Source organism: Bidens hawaiensis, unplaced genomic scaffold (genome assembly GCF_021521415.1).
Source record: "Bidens hawaiensis isolate Kalapana, Puna unplaced genomic scaffold, B.hawaiensis_p1.1 tig00004838_1, whole genome shotgun sequence".
Lineage (NCBI taxonomy): Eukaryota > Viridiplantae > Streptophyta > Magnoliopsida > Asterales > Asteraceae > Bidens > Bidens hawaiensis.
The window spans coordinates 388637-406674 of NW_027491302.1; positions in this window are offsets into that span (position 1 = coordinate 388637).

Below are 18038 nucleotides of genomic sequence, written 5' to 3' on the forward strand. Positions count from 1 at the left end.
CGCCCAGGCAAAAACCCTTATGCGTGATTTTAGTGATTGTAAAGTCATACACGTCAAGCGCAGCGAAAACAAATCTGCGGATGCGTTAAGCAAGCTTGCATCACTAGCCTTCACCCACTTGGGAAAGGACATCCGCATTGAACTCCTCGAAGCACCATCAGTCCCGCACAAGGAAATTTGTGTCATCCAAACCGGTACAGAAACGTGGATGACACCAATAATAAATTACCTTGCAGCAGGAACACTACCAGAGTCAAAAACACAGGCAAGAAAACTACGCTGTAAAGCACTGAATTATCAGCTCGTCAACGACATCCTTTACAGACGTAACTTTCTTGGCCCACTCTTGAGATGCGTGGACAACCAAGATGCCGACTACCTCCTAAGGGAAGTACACGAAGGCATCTGTGGGGTACACGCAGGCCCCCGCGCTGTTGTAGCCAAGCTAAACAACGCGGGATACTTTTGGCCGGGGATGCATACGGATGCACTGGCATACATCAGAAAATGCAGGTCTTGCCAGCTTTACGCACCTAACACGCATCGCCCAAAAAACGAACTGGTTCCAGTCACTTCTTCGTGGCCATTTCAGAAGTGGGCCATCGATGTGACAGGCCCATTTCCTACAGCAGCAGGAAATGTTCAGTTCCTAGTGGTAGCCATCGACTACTTCACCAAGTGGATAGAAGCAAAACCTTTAGCCCAAACAACCGCAACGCATATCAAAAAATTCATTTGGGAATTTATAATTTGTCGTTTTGGACTTCCACAGAATTTGGTGAGCGATAACGGCACCAACTTTGCTGACAAGAAGCTACAACAGTGGCTGAAAGAACTTCAAATCACCCACACCTTTACCTCAGTGGCACACCCGCAAGGTAATGGTGAGGTGGAGAGAGCAAACAAGAGCATCGTCGAAGGCATCAAGAAAAGACTTTTGAAACACAGATCCGGCTGGGTGGACGAGCTTCCGCACGTCCTTTGGGCAAACAGAACGCTGAAGAAGGCCAGTACGGGGGAAACCCCGTTCAGCCTCACTTATGGCACGGAAGCCATGGTCCCGGTCGAAATTGGTCTACCCTCACCAAGGGTCTTGAGTCAGCCAGAAGACAATGATGCGGAAAGACGGTTGGATCTTATGCTAACCGAGGAACGCAGAGACTTAGCCGCAGTGCGTGAAGAGAATTACAAACGACAAATGCAAAAGTACTACAACACGCGGGTAAAACTCTGCAACTTCAAGGAAGGAGACTACATACTGCGTAACAACGAGGCTTCGAACCAAGAGCGCCCAGGAAAGTTGGCCCCAGTCTGGGAAGGGCCATATGTTATCAAACAAGTTCTGGGAAAGGGCGCATACCGGCTCGAAAGGCTCGATGGCACTCCCATCCCAAGAACATGGAATGGAGCTCAATTACGCAAATGTTATATGTAGATCAATTCCAAAACTTGTAAAGAAAAGGCCAAGAGCCACTTCTAATGGAAATGATTCTCCTTTCATAATGTGTTTACCTTTATTCTTATGAACTCCCCACTGGTGCCGGTGTTTACCACATAAAGGGGGAGAAGTAAGTTGTTACGTGTGGAAGGCGGCAAAACCCGCATAAACACAACGTTAAAAATAAGGGAAACCTACACGCAGGTATGATGAAAGTAAAGTTTAGCCATCCTTATAAGTGCAAGTGACGGTCTTATCCGCACAATCACAAATAAGGAAGCAAAACTTTAAACTATCATTTACCACGTTCAAAGGTTATCCTAAAAAAAAAAAAAAAAAAAAAAAAAAAAAAAAAAAAAAAATCATCACAAGGAAAAAAGGAAACCCTACACGCAGGTCAGGTATGGGTAAAGTTTAGCCATCCTACCAAGTGCAAGTGACGGTTCTATCCGCACAATCACGAAGGAGGAAGCGAAACTTTAACCCACTATCAACCACGTTCAAAGGTTAACTTATCCTAAGTACTTAGAAATAAGTAAACCCGACACACAGGTCAGGTATGGGTAAAGTTTAGCCATCCTACCAAGTGCAAGTGACGGTTCTATCCGCACAATCACGAAGGAGGAAGCGAAACTTTAACCCACTATCAACCACGTTCAAAGGTTAACTTATTCTAGAACACTTGGAAAATTGCTAACTTAAACCAAGTATGCAAGTCATGAGTTTATAAAGCAAGGAATCCAAAGAAGGAAATAACAATCTTATACGCAAAAAAGATTTACATTTCAATAATATATTACAAGAATGATCGGGTTACTACCCGCCTAGAAGAGAATCTATACAAGTCTAAGCAATGGAAAGGGATCTTCGGGGTCAAGCTTCAGGGCCGCCTCCACTAGGACCCGCTCCGTCAGAAGAACGGGGTGGTTTGAGGAAAGCTTTGAGGACAGCTAACCCATCATCAGCAACAGCTACTTCATCCACCTTTTCCACCACTGGATGCGGGAAGGCGGCATATTGGTTCAATGCTTGGTCGTAAATGGCTTCGGTATCCACATCGAACAAAGGGAAGTTGGAAGGCGGGACGCCTTTCTCAACAAACCCTAGACCAAGCATGAAGCCGGCCTTTTCCCCATCATCATGAGAAGCGTTGAGGGCTGCGGTCATAGCATCATCGTAGGAGGTCTCTGAAAAGACCCGACGCACAACCTACAAAGAAAAAAAAATACATTAGAACCTTTTCTTACAAAAGAAATGCGTGAAGATAAATCTAAACATACCTGAGGCAACGCTTCTCGAAGAAGCCATTGGAGGGCAGCTTGAGCTTCGGTATGGGCGCGTTCGGCTTCGCTCTTGTTAAGGTTGGCAAGTAAAACTTCCTTAGCGGCAGCCTCTTCGACGCCCTTAAGCTTCCGCTCGGTTTGGTCAAGCACCCCCCTCTGGTCCAGGATTTCCTGGAGTTTCTTGGCATCTTCCATTGCCAAGGCATCATGAGCGCGTTGGAGAGCCTCTAATTTGCCTTTCAGCTCCTCATTCTCCAAACGCAGAGGCTCAACAACGGCTTCAGCCTGGGCAGCCCTCTCGGTTGCGTTTCGCGCAGTTTCTCTGGCCAGCCGAAGCTGTTCATTCACAGCTTGGGCAGCCTTGGAACGGGCCTCGAGTCGCGCCTGAACTTCAACCTCGAGGGCCTTGAAGGCCTTCTCCTTGGCGGCGGCAGCTGCCGCCAGCTGTTGGTTCTCCTCCCGAAGAGCACGCGCTTCAGATACGTCTTTGGCGCGAGCTGCTTTCAACTTGTCATTTTCACGACAAAGCAGCTCGATGCGCGGCTGCATCCGGGCCTGGAGAACCCGAAGCTCATTGGTTAGCCTACCCTCCTGGTAGCTAACCATGGCTTCCCCCAACGCACCATGAGGAGCAGCGTGGCGAGCCCAGTCCACGCACTCCACAGGGGTACGAAGGGTTGTTCCTCGGCGTATGTTCCATCGTGGAACATACACTTCATTGGAATCCGACACTGCAAAAGAAACAGACAGTAAGGAAAAGATGATAAAAAAGGGGAAAACCAAAGGAACCCTACGCACCTGTAGGGTCAATGACAGGCCGATATCCGCCAAACCCATCACCTGAACCTAAAGGAAATCCATCCAACAGGTCAGGCAGATGGGAAGGTGGCAAAGATCGGCGGGAAGCCCTGCGCATACCTGATGGTCCGGCTGTCGGTGCCGGTGGCGCGGGCATGGTGGCAGCCGCCGTGGTCTCCGCCGCGGTCGCCGCCTCCTTAAAAGCAGCAGTAACCGCCGGTTCCGTGAAGGATGCTGTAAAAATCGCACTCACGGCCGGCGGTGACGTCATCTCGGCCGGAACAGTTGGCTCGACGGAACGAGCAACTGGACCAGCGGATGAAGGCGCAGGCGACTGGGTCGACGCCTCAGGAAGGCTGACCGAGCCTACCGTCATTGGCAAGGAGGTACTCCCCTGCGTTTTACCCCGGATTGCGTCAACATCCACGCCTGCACAAAGAAAGTGTTAAAAGAAAATTATGAAGTGACAAATCTACAAAGGCATTATGATTGTACTTACGGGTTTTCTTGACCCTGAACGTACGGACGGGCGGGGAGGAACCCGATGGAGCCGGCCTCTTGGTACCGGTCACCGTCGTCTTCGTTGGTTCTCCGGAGGTAACGGTCGTAGCCTCCGGAGCAGCGGTCTTCTCACCAACGGGCTTCCCCGCCACCTCTTCACTATCTGACTCCGTGTCAGATAGAACCACTGGATCAGCTGTGGGGGCCTTCTCCTTCCCCTTCACGCCGGCAGCAGTCTTCTTCTTCCGCACAAGGGGAGGACCATCTGCGGATTCCTCAGAAGAAGATAGGATGTAAGGATTTCCAACAGCGGGTACAGCATTGAGGGGTTCGGGATAAAATATCTCCTTACCTGGCCGCCGGAGGCTCAGGATCTCTTGGCCCGGCGGATAGACCTCCACAAACCTATCTGCCGTTTGCTCCAGGATGGGCAACTCATTGTCGTCCAGAGCACGAGTGCCCACCCGCACGGGACTGTCAGCTTCCCGCGGGAACAGGAGCGACTCCAAATTATTCCCCTCTGAAAGAAAAGAGTTAGAAAATAAACTAATATCAGCAATAAAGACAAGACATACCATAAGGAATAGAGTTCAAACCGTATTCGAGAAGGACAGGAAACCGAGACGCATCCTTCCATACCCGGCTCATCCCCAGCAGCACCATCCCGGACTCCGCAAACCGGTAAACCGGAGATTGGACCCGGGATATCTTCGCGAACCATTCCGCCTCCTGGTAGCTGGAAGCGTGAAGGCTCGGAAGCGCTTGACCCTTCTTGAACTTCATAGCAATGGGGATGGCGCGGGCAGAGATGTAGAAGAACTCCCGCTTCCACGATCGGAGACTGCGCTCGGTCACGCAGATCTTTAAACCCTTAATACGGGTTGTCAGGGTGTACCACCCTTGGACGCACCTCCAAGTATAGAAGGTCATCAGGCGGTCCACGTAGGGTTCAATACCCAGAATCCGGCACACCCACTCGAAGTGCCGGACCTTGGCAATCGCCATCGGATGCACCTCGGTCAGGTGCACCCCGTGCCTCTCCAGGACACGGTACATAAACTTTGTCAATGGGAACCTAAGGTTTCCATACACAAAGAATGCAGCATATACCCCGATCTTGCCACTGGGGGCATCGTACACAGTCTGGTGAGATTCAGGAAACTCAGGCTCGAGGGACTCGAGCATGAACTTCCTGACGATGTACTGGTACTGATCGATAGGTAGAGCACACTGGAACTCGCCAGCAGTACTCCTATCGTCGGCTACAGCTTCAGCATCATGAGAAGACATTTTTGCAGAAAGAAGTGATTTCGGGAAAATGCTTGCCTGAAAAAGGGGAGTATTTGCCGGAAATCACTAAGAAGAAGAAGAGAGGTGAAAGTATGAATTGCAAATAACCCTCTTCCCCTTTATATAGTAATCGCAATTAATGCGGTGAATTTAATGCGGAGGAGAGAGAAATCGACAGTGCAATGAAACTATGACACGTGGCAAAAAGCAAGCTGGCAACAGCTGTTGAAAGGACGTGCCAGTAACTTCGCGGCCACGCGCCCGAAAAAACACGCCCACGCGCCTGAAAAAGCGACTGGAATGACCATGTTCTGTCACGTCACCATAACTTCCTGCACGTCCTGACACAGTCAGAAGAAACTGTCGCACGACGTTTCAAATGTGTGGATTGTTCTTATCCTTACCAACCTTTTGAATTTCAAAATTCAAAAAGATTCAAAAGTAAGCGGGAAAACACCCCTTACCTTGGCAACCAAGAAACCATAAGACGGACGCGGGTACAGTGTTAAGGCAAAACCCTTCACATACCTTGCACCCGCAGGGAATTGAAGCCAAGAATACCTCGGCAACAAAGTAACTATAAGACGGGTGCGGGTACAGTGTTAAGGCAAAACCCTTCACATACCTGACACCCGCAGGGAATTGATGCCAGAGGCACCTTGAAAGTAAAGTAACCGTAAGACAAGCGCGGGTACAGTGTTCAGTCAACCCTACACGTACCTAGCACTCCGCAGGGAATTGAAACCAAGAAGGATCTTCTGGGCAATGCTTGCGGAAACGGAAATAACATCCCCGCATAGCGGGAACGTCGAGAACTACATTGTTTGAGGCTCCAGGATGGAATTGGTGGTTTAACATAATTGATCACTATGTTCAAAACCACTAAAACCTCAAGGAGAATCCACACAAGTGAGACTCAACGCTCCTGACTTGCGAGAAGGTTACATACCTACCCGCATCATACCCAAAGATCAAGCAAAAAAATCGGGAATTTTTGCAAGTGACATTAGGAAACCCGCGGGAAGAATCCCCACGGAGAACCTTAAAAATAAACCCTTTTCAAAACCCCTTGCTTAAAGTCCAAAAGTTCACCTCACTTTATTAAACATTCGTGAGAAGAACATTGGACTGGGGGGACTTGAAGAGGTAGGTCCCAGCAGACCAGTTGGTCCCGCAAGACTCACCTTGAACAGGTACGTCTGCGCAAAGGCCATCTGCTCCCGCAGGACCCACCATGCTCATAGAATCTTACGCGCAGTACGCAAGCTGTACACGCAGGGAAAGCCTCCCAATGGTGAAGTACCCCGCCTGTTCCCGCAGTTGCGGATACAAGCCATCAGGGAAGGCTACCCGCAGACAGCAGAGCTACACGCACAAGACACTAGCTACTTCAGCAGTCACGTGAAGGAATGAGCAAGGCGGGAACAATCCCGCCCAAATGAGCCAGTCTGAGTCTGAAAGATCTTTTGTACCATACCTACCAAGGTATGGATAGGACAGACGATCTGACCAGAACAGCCCATGAGCCAATCACAGGGTGACAGCTCACAGACAACAGTGCGAGGAGGAGCACCCTCTAGTACTGTTTCACTATTAGCCGCTGCCTACTCACCAACCCTTACTATGGAGCATGCGCAGCCTACAGTTGGTGGAATAGTGTTACTGTTGGCCGTAACCTATTCACCAACCAGCATGGCCTGCGTACAATCCACCGTAAGTGGGACGTGCATAGTCTACAGTTGGTGGAATAGTGCAGCCGACTTTGTTACTGTTGGCCGTAACCTACCCACCAACCAGTATGGCCTGTACGTAATCTACTGTTGGTTGAACAGGAATACTATTCAGCCGGCTGTACCTTCTAGAAAACCTACCTTCGGCTATAAATACTCCAACATCTTGGAATGGTAAGATCATCTGCTATCCAGTTATCTAGCAATCTCTTAATATACACTTATATTCAGAGCAACCTAGTCTGATTCTCACGCCGGAGGGTGGTCACAAGGAGGAACCCCCCCCTTCTCAGTGACGAGCTTACGGTGTTTGTTTTGCAGGTCTCCTGAAGAACAGCCTTCTCAGCTAGACCTCATTCGTGGGAAACATTACTTAACCCTCAGATTATCTATAATCTGTACCGGGTCACTTAGTGTTTCTTCAGAAGGGATGTAATAAAAACTCTTCCCATTTATAAAAACTCTAGAAACTGTGTTTTGACCATTGATCATCTTCCATCAATGGTCAATAATTAAAGCCAATTAATTTATTTGAAACATATAATAAAATAATAAAGAAAGTACATGTGAGGGTAGTATGGTCATCTAGATATAGCCATCTTCTCTTTCTTATGTGCTTTGAATTTTGGTTCCTGATAAATACATCACTTCAACAAGTTCTTCCTTTTAATATTCAAAATAAATATTTTATTGTTATTCTTTTCTATATATTAACATATAATATATTTGTGACATATTAACTATCGTATAATATATTCCTAACATATGTTTTTTATTTTTTTATTTTTTTCTCTTATATCACAAGAAATGATGCTTTGAGACATTATGCAATATTGTTTTTATTTTTTTCTCTTTGTCACAGCAAACATCTTTTATAAATTTATAAAAATAAAATAAAACGTATAATAAGCTAACAAAAATCTAATTATGTTTCATTTCAAAGAAAACCATCTTTATATTAAACACAAAAATCCTTTCACCTAAAAAAATGTTACAAGTTTGTAACAACTCAAATTTATAACAAATTTTTTAATTTAGTTTATATTTAACATGTTTACATACTTATAAATAATTTAACATATTAAGAAATAAGTTAACATATTTTTCCAGTATGTTAAAATATTTAATTAAATCTTTACAAAATTTTCAATTAAGAGTACATATTTTTAATATGTTTATATATTTAAAAATAAATTAATATTTTTATTGTATGTAAATATATTTAAGGTTCATCTTTACAAATTTTTAAATTAAGATTACATATTTTTTTAATATGTTCACATAAATTATAAATAGTTTAACATTTTTATATATAATTAGAAATAATTTAACGTATTTAGCATTTCACCATGTTACATTATTTAACATAATTAACATATTTTATAATTGATATCTACATGTTTTAAAGTTAAAAAAACCGACAACTAGTCAATCATTAATTAAAAATAGCAAATTTGGAAGAACCAACAATAATAATAATCACAACTTAACTTATTGTTATCCCGCTATCACTTAAATATATATTTTATATGTTGGGAGAACACTCGAATTTGGATGGTTGATCCTGTCGTTGAAACAAAATTGTAGATATTACATAAATTAAAGAACAAAAACTAGAATATATTAACTGAAAAAAAATCAAAAAGAAAAAAAAATCAAGAGTTAAGACCTGTTAATATTTGCTTCAATACTACAAATAAGACAAAAAATACGCATCCTTCATTTCTTATATAATTACCAAAATAAACTCCACAAGCTTTGTTTAGTTCAATTTTCGTTATACATGAAAAAAGAATTGATAGTGACGATGAAATAAACTCTTCACCACCAGCATCGGAAGCCACCGGCGCCGGAGACCATCTTCTTCTCCACCATAGTTGGCTGCTACTACCATGAAAGCATGCGGGGGTTGGTTTTAGATTCCCACTTCCTCTTCTTTCTGAATCAAAAAATAATGAAGGTTGTAGATGAAGGAGTTGTTTGAAAACAATGAGAGAGAAGCTTGATTGATATTAGGATAAGACTTCTCACATAGAGTAAGAGAGATAATGGAAATTTTATGACTATTATAGCCTTCTTGTTTAAAATAAGGAATTTTGAAGAATGTAGATGTGGCAGCATTATAACCAAATGATGAGTTTTCAGAGTTTTCATAACTCACAAGGGTTATATATATATATATATATATATATATATAGGGATATTTTGAGAACCATGTTGAGTTTTAAGAACTTAAGAACTCAATTCTTAGCCACACATTTTATTAAATGGATTGGACTGTGTGGTTGAGATTAAATATGACTAAAAAGTCAAAGTAGGAAAGGGAATAAAGTTGTAAGTGATTACACTAATTTTTACGTCCGTTACACATGTGTAATAAGTCGACTCGACATGTAAAAAATTCTGTAATTTTTTTACGTGTATGTAACTTACATACGCATATGTAAAAAAAAATTCGAAAGAAAAAATCGTTACACTGAGTTCTTTCGATTTCTTAAAACTCAAAGGGGTTCTCATTTAAAATCTCCCATATATATATATTCACACACACTATATGATATGTTTAGTTATATGTTCACATTTAAGATAACCCTTTGTATTATGCCCGTCGAGAACTTATTTAATAGAGATAGATTTTAGATTGTCCCCTTATTGGGACTTTTTTGAATATTCTATCTCGTTCAGGATATGTATACATTGTGTTGGTTAATTAAGAAAAAAGTCGGTAGCTAATTCACTTACTCCTTTGAGTTTGCGGTTTACACGCATACTTGAGGAGTTAAAGGGAAAAGTTGCCGATTTTTTATTAAACACTCAATGTGTTAAAATGTATGCATGTGAGAGACTGTTCAAAAGTGGGTTATCCACCACCTTGTAGCACCGGGTTACATTAATATCGTATATTTGTTTGTTTATTTTTCAGATGGGATTGTAAACATTGGATGTACCTACCTGAACGCACATCCTTATCATATATGAAGGGCGTTCAAGATTTTCTTACGGCAACTGAAGCTAATCGAAAGAAAGAAGGAATTGAATCGATTTGTTGTCCTTGTTCAATTTGTAAAAACTTTAAGAGATTTAATAATATCAATGATATAGAAGTTCATTTGATGAAAAATGGCTTTAGGCCAAGATACACTTGTTGGTCAAGTCATGGAGAATCACTTATCGATCGTAACACGCCGCCGATCAATTTAGACAATGACCTAGATAATGACGACACCGAGAACAATGATTCATACATGCATGACGGTGATGACCATTTAGATGAGATGTTACATGATTTAGAGACTAATATTGGTGATGATCATTATGAAAAATTACAACACCTATTTGAAGATGCAGAAAAACCATTATATGCTGGTTGTGACAAATTTTCAAAACTTGGTGCTGTTTTGAGGTTAGTTAACTTAAAGTCAAATTACGGATGGTGTGACAAAGGTTTCACAAATTTGCTACAAAGTTTTGCATGAGATGCTTCCAAAAGATAATGAGTTACCAGTTTCGACATACCAAGCAAAAAAGTTGATGTGTCCGATGGGATTGGAAATCAAAAGAATCCATGCATGTCCAAATGATTGTATGCTGTATAGAAATGAGTTCGAAAATCTTCATAATTGTGTTACTTGTGGTGCATCGAGGTACAAACGTAAAAAAGAATCGGATGAAATTCACGATGATGTAACGAAAAATGGACCACCAACCAAAAAGTTGTGGTATTTCCCCATTATACCGAGACTGCAACGATTATTTTCAAACGAAAAAGAAGCAAAACTATTACGTTGGCATTCGGAAGAGCGCATAAATGATGGGAAATTAAGGCATGTGGTGGATTCACCACAGTGGAAAAAAATTGATAACACATATCCCGAATTTGGAAAAGAGATTAGAAATATACGGTTTGGCCTTAGTTCAGATGAAATTTCACCTTTTGGAACCATGAGTAGTCTTCATAGCATGTGGCCGGTTCTTTTGTGCATCTACAATCTTCCACCATGGTTATGCATGAAACGAAAATACATTATGATGTCGTTGTTGATTGAGGGTCCGAAACAACCTGGTAATGACATTGATGTTTATTTGTCGCCTTTAATTGATGACTTAAAAACTCTATGGAGTTCAGGTGTTAACGTGTATGATTCTTAAACCGAACAATACTTTAATTTGCGGGCCATGATTTTTTGCACCATAAGTGACTTTCCAGCATACGGGAACTTGTCAGGATACAGTACGAAAGGTTATAAAGCATGTCCGGTTTGTGAAAACGATACAAGTTCGTTTAGGTTAAAAAATTGCAAAAAAGTCGTATAAATGGGTCATCGAAGATTCCTTCCGGAAGATCACAGTTATCGAAAGAAAAAAGAGGAGTTTAACGGGTGCACTGAGCACGAAACGGCAAGGAAACATTTTAATCCTTATGATCAAGTTAAAAAGGTAATGACAGTGTTGGGAAAAAGAACTCGTGATGAGAATGGAGTTGGCAATTGGAAGAAAAAATCAATTTTTTGGGATTTACCATACTGGAAAGATTTAGAAGTTAGACACTGCCTAGATGTTATGCATATCGAAAAAAATGTACGCGAAAGCTTGTTGGGCTTATTGTTAAACATCCCGGGAAAAACCAAAGACGGGATTAAAGTCCGTGCAGATATGCAAGAAATGGGAATACGTGAAAAGCTTGCTCCTGTTGAAAAAGGCAATCGTATTTTTCTACCACCGTCGAGTCATACAATGTCAAACGCGGAAAAAAAGACGTTTTGTAAATGTTTACACGATATTAAAGTTCCAAGTAGATATTCTGCAAACATTAAAAGGCTGGTGTCAATGAAAGACTCGAAATTGATCGGTATGAAATCTCATGACTGTCATGTTTTGATGACACATATGATTCCTATTGCAATTCGGGGTTCATTACCGGAGAACGTTCGAAACACAATCACAAAGCTTTGTTGGTTTTTTAACACGATTCACTCAAAATCTATCGATCCCGATACGTTGGATGCATTGGAAAAAGACGTTTACATCACGCTCTGTGAACTTTAGATGTACTTCCCACCATCTTTTTTTGATGTGATGGTTCATCTGGTATCCCATATCGTAGGAGAAATCAAGTCTTGTGGTCCTGTATTTCTACGTTACATGTACCCTTTTGAAAGATATATGGGTTTCTTAAAATATTACGTAAGAAATCGTTATCGTCCTGAGGGTAGTATTGTTGAGGGGTATGCTTCAGAGGAGGCGATTGAATTCTGCACAAGTTATTTGGAAGGTGTCAAAAGTATTGGTGTTCCTCAATCTCGTCACACGGGTAAACTTGAAGGGGTCGGAGGTGTTGGTATGAGAACATTCTTCCCAAGTTACGATCGTTTACAACTTGAACATTTAGTAGTCCTAAAGCACATGACTTGTATTGACCCATTTGTTGAAGAACACATGAATGTATTATGGTCGACATATAATGATAAGGACGAAATGTGGCATGTACAACATTAATGGTTATAAGTTTTACACTAAAGATCAAGATGAAAAAAGTACAGTGCAGAATAGTGGAGTTACAGTAATAGCATCAATAGCCAAAATCGACAGGACGAATCATGATAGGCTGCTAAGAATCGCCAAAAACTCTTATTATGGTGTCATAGAAGAAATTTGGGAATTGAACTATTATTCTTTCACTATACCTCTGTTCAAATGTAAGTGGGTGAATAACCGTACAGGTGTACAAGTTATGGGTTAACAGATTACTGGTTACCTAGATGACGGGCTAGAGTTGACAAGACCGAACTGGCTGTGTTAAAGGGAAAGAATGGGTGTGTTAATGAGACATAATGGCTTTTGTTAATTAGACATATGGGCTGTGTTAACTGGACAGAAAGAGATGAGTTAACTGGACAGATTGGGTTACGGGTTATGTTTAATTGGGATATAACGGGTTACGGGTTACGTTTAATGGGAGAAAATGGGTTACGCCTGTGTTATAGGTTACAAGTTTCATATTGTTTGCTCGTGCAGTATCTTTTAAGTTCCATTTTATTAATGCCACATTATGTTATTTGCAGAGGAATTGTCCCGATCAACGACCGGGAGCGGGTGGATCAAGGCATTACTTGTTTAAAACAGAAGCTAGGTTTTGTTGATTAGTAGTTTTTGTAGTTTAGTATGTTTACTCCTTTTTTTATGACATTTAATGTAAACTGTGAACGAGTTGTATGTTTTGCTCATATGGTGTAATGGATATGGCTATTTATTTAATCAAATTTGTTGGAAATTTCTGTTATATTAATTATTATTATTAATTAAAAATTTTAAGGCGATTTTTAAAAATGCCTTAAAAGATTATGCATTTTTTTGAGGTGGTTCACAAACCGCCTTAAATAATAGTAGTGGCTCTCACTGGGGTGCTTTTTTGAGGCGGTGATTTTTATTTTTTGTAGTGGTTCATATAGACGCTTCAAAAGAAAGGGATTTTATAAGGCACTGTTTTATGAGGTGGTAACCACCTCATAAAATCTTTTTCACCACCTCAAAAAATCATATTTGTACTAGTGCTTTTGGCGGCGTACTATGAAAACTTTAGAGAGGATCATCAAATAAAATGACTCATTTTGATAGAAATAATATAATAGCCTAATGGGTTTGAGACTTGTTTGAAACAAAAGATTTTATTTAACATTGGAAAATATTATATATAATAATAATAATAATGATGATAATAATAATAATAGTAGTAGTAGTAGTGAGGATAATAATAATAACATTAATAATAGTAATGATATAATGATGATGATAATAATAATAATAAATAATAATAATAATAATAATAATAATAAACCATTTGATTTGACTTAGAGTCTTTTTGAAGAAAATCAACTTGATTAAATACTTGTTAATTAGCTATTTAAAATAATTTAGGATTTAAAGTTATAAGTGTAAGGTGTTCATAAAAAAAATGAATGCTGAGAAACATACATGGTTTACAAAAAAAATAGGTATGTTTGACGAATATGAAGGGACTAAGTATTGGTGCAAGGCTAAGAGTGAGCTTCAAGTGGCCAGGAAACACGGATTAGGGTATTTTATAGTAGAAACAAGTTAGACCTTCCCGAGCATAGTTGGTGTGTTTTGGTCACTACAATGGTACTAGGCTTGCAACATGAGCATATGTTAAAGCATAAAGTGTGGTAAATGGGTGAATAATGGGTCGTGGGAAGCATTTCGATATTGTGAGGCGATTGAGTTATTAAGTTTATAATGTTAAAGGCCCCTTATAGTTTATATGTTGTTCAAATCTTAAACTATGCATAAAAAGTTCGTTAAATGACCTAAATCCAAACTATAGGGACTAAAGTTGACAAAAACTGAAATTTCCATTTCTTTGGCCGGAGCACCACGTGGTGGGGTGGCTGTAACACACCGGATTTAAGTGGAATATGTCCGGGTGCAACGTACAGATCACTCATAAGCTCGTACCACTATTAATAGTGACAATATATTTATTTTATTCCATAATTTCGCAAGTACACAAATAGTTTGATAATGAGACAAACAACATTACATCTAAATGAAACAAATATTATTCATTGAAATAATCCTAAGGTATAACTAGTTTTCTTGTCCTGGCACTTCATCGTATCAACCTCCAGCACGTTTAAAATAATATATTTTGTCAACAACACATGTTGGTGAGTTTTCATAAGTTTTTGCGTATATAAATATATATAAAATGCGCGATTCAATGATCGTCATGCAATAAATATTCATACATAATGTAAATGAAATAAAATAGTGTCGTCCTCCCGTTCATTTAGCCGAAGCCGTAGAAGTCGGGGAAATGAGAACCACCTTACGTAAACAACCGAAGTCGTAACGTTAGACGGCGCAGGTACGTCCCGTCGGACCCTCCCACTATGTGTATGCGTTTGCGTAACTTCCACCATAAAAACAGTAAACACGTTGCACATAATTCACGTATAATCATAAACAATATGCAAGAATAATATTAACATGTACGATAAATGTGAATCGGTTTGTAAACATGCGCATAACTAACGAAATAAAAACTTGTGACATGCTACACCCCAAAAATATTAAAAGCGTTAAAAAGGGGTTATGAAAAACTCACTTGTTAAGTTAAGCGAGTAAAAGTGAACTATACGTTTAGGCGAGCTGAACCGGACGAGTTCGGTTTGATGAGTGACCTTAGAAAGTATTTCTAGGTTCAAAATTGGATTTAAGAAAAACAAAATAAAACACAAGATTTAGACAAATTTGGTTGTCGGTTTAGTATTTATGCTTTTGAAAGAAATATATATATATATATATTACCTTTATAATTGCTTATTTTTACTCTTTTCATCGAAAATATATAAGTGAGTTTATTTTAAATTATTTATAAAAATTTAGGTTATAATAATTATTAGTCGAGTTATTAAGTCGGGCTCGTTAAAAAAAATCCTAAATGGGTCCAAAATGAGTTTAAGCAATTAGTTTGTTTCCGTTCGGACCCGAACTCAACTTTTTGGTTGAGTTTGTGTCTAACATGACAAAAAAAATATTATTTTCAGATTATGTGAGAAAAGCATTTTGTTTCAAATGTTTAAGTAACATATATAACTAAACCGAACCAAGTAAGTGCAAAAACAAGATGGGTTCGTTTTTGATGAACAACCACTTATGAAAAGTTGTGTTCAACAAAGTATTTTATTTTAAACAAACCAAACACGTTGAAAAACAATATATGACATACCCGGATTAGATGACAAAAAGAAAGAAAGAAAAAGACAACTTGAGTTCTTCACGGTTTGACTTTCAAAGTCAAACTTGAGAATAAAAACAATTCTTGATAATGAATTTTGAAGATGGAGAATGGCAATTAAGTGAAATAAAAAAGAATGAGTAACTATTTATAGAAGACCATGATCAAGAAAAATGTAAAATAATTTGAATTTGGTCAAGCTAATTAACGGGTTTTAATTCTTTGAATTGATCATTGACTCAATTAATAGAATTGAAAACAAGGTTTGAATGTTTGAACATGTTTATTACATTATTAAAAGTTCTTGACTAAAATTTAAATGGTGTAGGAGGATATTTTTCATCTTTTAATAAAAACTAACTTTAGATAAAAAAAAAAAAGACGCGGCATAACTAAATTAAAAGGACGTACTTTGGTTACGCATCAATAAGGTTATTTATGTGATATTTGAATAAAGAAAAATCAAGAGTGTTATAATATATATATATATGTATGTATGTATATATGTGTTAGTAACGATTAATATTATTAAATAACTTTAGGAAAGAAAAACTATTACATACGAAATGTGTAACATATGGTTATATGTATAACTAAACAAATCATATTGAATAATAAAATGGGTCCGTTTCGGGTTTTAAAAAAATATAAAATTTAACAAATGTTACAGTGTCCTAGGCCCACCATGCGGCACTATGGGCTACCTGCACAGCTCGTTTCGTTTATTATTGATTCCTATTCGTTTTTGGCCCGAAATCGCTTATTTTAGGACATAATTGAGTGAATTAAGCCCCAAGAAATCCCCCAAAGCTTAGATACATGTCATTATTCATTAACCCTTGTCCAAGAACGAATTTTATAGATTTTAATATTGATTTGACCATTAAAACTCGATTCGGTTTCCTAAACGAGTGAATATACCAAATATGGTTCGTTATTGCTTTTCCTATATAAACAACCCCTAATCTCCTGCCATAACACTTTACACAAACCCTAGAGGAGCCTTCTCAGCCGTCCTATCCTCTGTGCATCATCATTCTTCTCGGTTTTTGCATATTTGGTTGAAGACATACTCTTAGACGTTTGACTTTGCATGCTTGTGGATCGTTGACTCATCATATCTCTTGATTCTTTCGCTTTCCGGGTAAGTTGTAAACTGTAGAATCATTCATATATATTCCCTAGTCAATAACCTTCAATCAATTTCGGTGGTTGAAGGATGTTGACCGGTCAGTTCGTTTAAAGGGCAAAACAGTCAACAAGTTTGACTATCCGTTTTCTTAAACTTCTGGTCGGATTCAACGTTCGGTCCAGAAAACTTTTATTCTCGTAATGTAATTTTAAGGCTACTGACGAAAACCCGACTTTTGAATCGCTGTTTGGATTCTGGTCAGTACCAGCTCGCTTAAATCTTAAAACAAACATAACTTGAATTCTAAACGTCCGTTTGGATTGATTCCAGTGGACACGAGTTTGTTTTTACTTGTATTATCATATCTCTAATATTCAGATTCTGATCATCTATAACATTTGACGTGCAGTGGACGACTCGCTTATTCGTTAGCTCATTTAATCGCATTTATTAATTGCTTGTCATTAATCTAAGGTGAGTTTGATCATTCCCCTTCTTATCTACTGTTTTCAAAAGTTTTGGAGACATATGCGTACTTACTCATATTTTCTATCATATATTATATACAAACTCGCAAACATAATCATTGTGTGAATATCAATTGAATGCTATCTGTTAATTGCTATTTGCTTATGTGTATATTCTATCACTGTCGGAGAGGTCCAACATATCCCCCCTGTATAGGGTTCTCATTAGTATGATCATACGACCGTCTTAGTAACCGGAGCCCGATTCGCTTGGCGAAGGTAAAACGACAACTTTAGTCATCGTAATCAATGCCTGATTCGCTTGGCAACGATTCATTGGCACACCAGCAAGTCTTGGGTTAGTCTTTGGTTGTGTTTATGGTTGATATATGTTTTGTTATGATTTGATTGATTGCTATCACATGGGTTTGTTTGCGTATTTAATATTTATCATTTATTATTTATTTATTATATAACTATTTGTTGTGTCAAAATTGGTGATCATCTCACTCAACATGTGTTGTTGACAAACTCCATTTTCTACGCGTATGCAGGATGCTTTGTATTGGAGATTGAAGTTGGACACTTAGACAAGACCTTAGGATATAAACAAGATAATCATTATTTGAGCTTACATTAAT